Below are 6,000 nucleotides of genomic sequence, written 5' to 3' on the forward strand. Positions count from 1 at the left end.
TATACTGATGGGGAGATTCTCTTACAGGTTTTGCAGTGCCCAAGCAATAGGTAGGGTTGCCAGATGTCTGGTTTATGACCAGAACACCTGGTCAAAAAGGTGTGACCGGGCTGCTAAAAGTCTGGTTGACAGCACAGCAGGGCTAAGGCAGACTCCCTGCCTCCCCTGGCTCCACACAGCTTCCAGAAGCTTTGCTGCCAGACAAAATGAAAGATTGGTGCTACCAGCAGAGAGAGTCAGGAGCAAAATTCATGAGTACAAATTAGAAGGCCAGGAGGAACATCATGAGTACTGAGTCTGGAAAACACAATTAGGGGTTTCTACTTAGTTTAATTGTTATTTTATGATAATAAACCAAACACAAGAAGGGTAGAACAATTTGAAAGCACCAGTTGGTTTTCGTGACTGAGGAAAGGGAAAGAGTGGCAGGGTCTGATACTGATGGTATAAGAGCCTGTTACACACCATTATTTTCAAATCTCTTTCTTCATGGCAGCTTTCTAGACAAACATTTGCGTATGCCTGTTTCTGAGTTATTCTTTCCCAAAAGGATTAACTTGTGCTTCCTTATATTCAATTTTGCATCACTCTTATATGACCAATATTCTACATTATCCAGTTTCTGCTGTATTTTTAATATAACTGCAGTGTTAACTTATCTCCTACTTCATATATAGTATATAGATCCGTGCACTATTGAGTTAATTTTCCTCATCAAGATCACTAATGAATATACTCAATAACTGTTCCAATACCAAATTTTACTTGATAATTCCTACTAATGTGACAACACAAATTACAATTTTGATCCATCTGTCAGCAAGTTACCACTTTCACTTATCCACGTGATTCTCCAATATACTTGTTTCTTGGATTGCATCATGTCAAAGATCTTACTAAAATCCAGATATATTTTCTTATCTGTGTTCCTGTTACTTACCGAGACTCGTTACTGTGTTTTAAAAAAACAAAGTTATTATTGCATTATCTATGTGTGGTGGATTGAAAACTGTTGAAGTTACCACTTTAAATTGTCAGGGGTTTTCCTGGTCCTGCTTGCAGGCCAGGAGGCTCTGGAGGGGCAGCATGTAATCTGGTCTACCAGCAGTCAGTCTGTTTTTGGTTCTCGTTTGTTTCTTAAAATCCAGAACCTTAACAAAGTTATGTTACACTGCAACCCTTATAGAAGGAGCGTTTTATATCTTTATTTAACTTTTCTGTATGCTGTGAATATAACACTGTTTCACAAACGAGTACTGGTTTTTATTAAACACTGTCATCTTCTCCAGGAGATAAGAGATTGCCTAATGCGGGGATCGGCAACCTTTGGCATGTGGCCCATCAGGGAAATCCGCTGGCGGGCTGGGACAGTTTGTTTACCTGCAGCGTCTTCAGGTTCGGCCGATCGCGGCTCCCACTGGCTGCGGTTTGCCATTCCAGGCCAAAGGGGGCTGCGGAAAGTCGTGGTCAGCACATCCCTCGGCCCGCGCTGCTTCCCGCAGCCCCGATTGGCCTGGAACGGTGAACCGCGGCCAGTGGGAGCTGCGATCAGCTGAACCTGCGGACACTGCAGGTAAACAAACCATCCTAGCCCACCAGCGGATTTCCCTGATGGGCCTCGTGCCAAAGGTTGCAGATCCCTGGCCTAATGCTTCATAACCTATTGACTGGGACTGAAGACAGGCTAAGAATGCAATTTACCAGGGCCATAGTACTTTAAAGAATGGAACTGCCTCATCCTTCCTGCAACCCCTCATTTAAGTTACAAAATGTATCCAATGTTATTGGTAATGAGACAGTGAGTACTTCAATCAAATCATTCAGGGCTCATCAGGAGGGCCCAAGGATGCTTAGGGATGGACGGTGTCTAGGTCATGTGCTCATTTAATTAGGGACAAAACCAATCCTTGAATGGAGGATTAATGGGTGCCTGCTCTCCCCCACAGGATTTGCAGAGAAGTGCAGCTACGAGCATATGAGAGAGAAGTAGTATAGGTGAGAAGAGGGAATGACTTGTTCTCTTGGGGTTAAACTGAATGATAGGAGAATGCTTTCTGACATCTTTAGTTGCCATAGAAGTTATCTGCATTAACAGACTATTGTTGAATCGTCCTGGATTTCCAATTTAATCTGAACCCTTGCCCCTTCATTCAAGCAAAGAAAGTTTAGAAGAAAGGTGATATAATCCTTTGGGTAGAAAAAAATAGTATTTTACTCAGGCTATGTCTACACTAGCACTTTTATCAGTATAGCTTATGTCACTCCTGGGTGTGAAAAAACATACCCCTAAGCGACATCAATTACACCCACAGAAGTGCCGGTGTGGATAGCGCTATGTGGGTGGGAGAGGCTCTCCTGCCGACATAGCTACCGTTGCTTGTTGGGGATGCTTTAATTATGTCGACAAGAGAGCTCTCTCCCGTTGGCATGAAGCGGCTACACAGGAGATCTTACAGCAACGCAGCTGCATTGGTACAGCTGTGTCACTGTACGCTCTCTAGTGTAGACGTGGCCTTAGTGAGGTGGTTTTACCTTGCATCAAGGTTTTAATGATTTTCCCCACTTCTGTAATGTCTTCAAGTCAATAGTTAAATATACTCTGGGTACTGATACTATGATGCTCAAAGGCTGTTCATTTCTCTGCCATCACCACCAACACTTTGCTCTCTTTCTCTCATGCCTTGTCAACCAGCACCACTCTTCCTTTGCATTTTTATTCCTGTTCTTGATAGCCATTTTGCTTTATGACCCAGTAGACTTCGTCTGGCTATCATTTGTGTGCATGACTTTGGCCCAGGAAATACTATCTCTTGGAAGGTGACTTCCAGTACTCTTGGTGGCTACATAGGTAGGTAACATTCAGGGGCCTGATTCTGTTCTCACTTTAGAGCAAATCAGGAGTAACTCCACCAAAGTCAAATGTATTATGTAAGTGAAAGCAGAATCAGGCCCTCTGGGTTCTGTATGACCAGAGTTATGCTATGTCTCTACCCCTAGCAAATTATCTCTTCCGAATCTCCAGTACAGGAAGACCAGGTAAGTCCCTTTAGGAAATTTTCTGATAAGGCTTCACTACAGAAAATATAAGATTACTTATTTACAGGAACACTATAGAGAGGGAGACACTAAAAATAGGCATAATTAACTGACTTCAAAAACTTGTGGGGAACAAAAGGATACACATGTCTACTTATAGGTATGTGCATGGTTGTCATCGCTATAGTGAGTGACATGAAAATGCATCTTATTTAGTCTGCACGCTGTCCTTTTAGAAACCCCAGACACAATCAAATCACAATGAATATCTGACCTGTCTATCTCATGAAGCCAAGTCATTCCAAATTCATGTGCACCGAAACACCGATGTGGTAAATCACTAATTGGGGGAAAATGCAGCAGTTCTATGGAATAACTTACTGTGGGATATGCAGAGTTTTGGAACATTCCAATTAGGGCTGTCAAGCGATTAAAAAATTAATTGCAATTAATCACACAATTAAAAAAATTAATTGTGATTAATCACACTGTTAATCAATAATAGAATACCATTTATTAACATATTTGTTGATGTTTTCTACATTTTCAAATATATTGATTTCTATTATAACACAGAATACAAAGTGTACAGTGCTCACTATATATTTTTGATTACAAATATTTGCACTATAAAAACCGAAAGAAATAGTTGTTTTCAATTAAACTAATACATGTACTGTAGTGCAATCTCTTTACCATGAAAGTTAAACTTACAAATGTAGAATTATGTACAAAAAATAACTGCATTAAAAATAAAACAATGTAAAACTTTAGAGCCTACAAGTCCATTCGGTCCTATTTCTTGTTCAGCCAATCGCTCAGACAAACAAGTTTATTTACATTTGCAGGAGATAATGCTGCCTGCTTCTTGTACACAATGTCACCTGAAAGTGAGAACAGGTGTTCTCATGGCACTGTTGTAACCAGCTTTGCAACATATTTACATGACAGATGCACTAAAAATTCATATGTCCCTTCATGCTTCAACCACCATTCCAGAGGACATGAGTCCATGCTGATGACGGGTTCTGCTCAATAACAATCCAAAGCAGTGTGGACCGATGCATGTTCATTTTCATCATCTGAGTCATAAGCCACCAGCAGAAGGTTGATTTTCTTTTTTGGTGGTTCGGGTTCTGTAGTTTCCGCATCTGAGTGTTGCTCTTTTAAAACTTCTGAAAGCATGCTCCACACCTCGTCCCTCTCAGATTTTGGAAGGCACTTCAGATTCCTAAACTTTGGATCGAGTGCTCTAGCTATCTTTAGAAATCCCACATTGTTACCTTTCTTGTGTTTTGTCAAATCTACAGCGAAAGTGTTTTTAAAACAAACAACATGTGCCAAGTCATCCTCCGAGACTACTTTAACATGAAATATATAGCAGAATGCTGCTAAAACAGAGCTGGAGACCTACAATTCTCCCCAAGGAGTTCAGTCACAAATTTAATTAACTCATTTTTTTTTTAAATGAGCGTCATCAGCATGGAAGCATGTCCTCCAGAATGGTAGCCGAAGCATGAAAGGGCATACGAATGTTTAGCACATCTGGCATGTAAATACCTTGCAATGTCAGTGTAGAGGCGCAGACTCACCCCTGCGGCACCTCCTGCTGGTGACTCTGGGAATTAGCTTGATCCAGCCATCAGAGCGCCCTCTACAGGCTGGTGATCCGCCTGTCCTCTGGCCCCGTATCCCTCCTGGACCCCAGTGCCCTTGTCTCTGGGGTGCTGCCCCCTGACAGTACACCCCTCAGTACTAGGGTCTCCCCTCCCTGGGGAACCCCCACCCACTATTCCTACATCACCTCAGAATAAGGCCACTGCCAGTCTCCAACTAGCCCCCGTTCCCTGGGGCAGACTGCAGTATAGGCCACTCATCACAGGCAAGGTTGGGTTTGGATCTGCTGCCTTGGCCTAGCCCTGGGCTGCCCTCTGCAACCCTCAGTACCCCTTGGCCTCCTACTAGGCTGCAGCCTGGGGCTATCCAGGCTGGAGTTCCCCAGCCTTTCCCCAGCCCTGCTCCACTACAGGTACCCTATGTCTAGCTCCCTGCAGCCAGGCCCTTCTCTCCCTGAACACAGAGAGAGACTGCTGACCTCCTGGCTCCCAGCCTCTTATACAGGCCAGGTGGGGCCTGATTGGGGTGTGGCCCAGCTGTGGCAACTTCCCCAATCAGCCCAGTAGCTTTTCCCTTTGCCCCAGCCCTCTGCCAGGGCTGTTTTAAACCCCTCAGGCAGGAGCGGGGTAACCACCCCGCTACAGTCGGCTACAAAAGTCCCATGCAAACACCTATTCTCACTTTCTGGTGACATTGTAAATAAGAAGTGGACAGCATTATCTCCCATAAATGTAAACAAACTTGTTTCTCCTAATGATTGGCTGAACAAGAAGTAGGACTGAGTGGACTTGTAGGCTCTAAAGTTTTACATTGTTTTATTTTTGAGTGCAGTTATGTAAAAAAAAATCTACAGTATTAAAGTGCAATTTCACGATAAAGACATTGCACTACAGTACTTGTCTGAGGTGAATTGAAAAATACTGTTTCTTTTGTTTATCATTTTTACAGTGCAAATATTTGTAATAAAAATTATAATATAAAGTGAGCAGCGTACACTTTGTATTCTGTGTTATAACTGAAATCAATATATTTGAAAATGTAGAAAAACATCCAAAAATATTTAATAAATTTCAATTGGTATTCAATTGTTTAACAGTGCAATTAAAACTGCAATTAATCGCAATTAATTTTTTGAGTTAATCGTGTGAGTTAACTGCGATTAATCAACAGCCTTAATTCTAATACTGTCATATTCAAGTATCAAAGGGGTAGCCGTGTTAGTCTGGATCTGTAAAAGCAGCAGAGAGTCCTGTCGCACTTTATAGACTAACAGACGTATTGGAGCATGAGCTTGAGCTTTTGAAAGCTCATGCTCCAGTATGTCTGTTAGTCTATACGGTGCCACAG

This window comes from Malaclemys terrapin, chromosome 7, assembly GCF_027887155.1.
Source record: "Malaclemys terrapin pileata isolate rMalTer1 chromosome 7, rMalTer1.hap1, whole genome shotgun sequence".
Lineage (NCBI taxonomy): Eukaryota > Metazoa > Chordata > Testudines > Emydidae > Malaclemys > Malaclemys terrapin.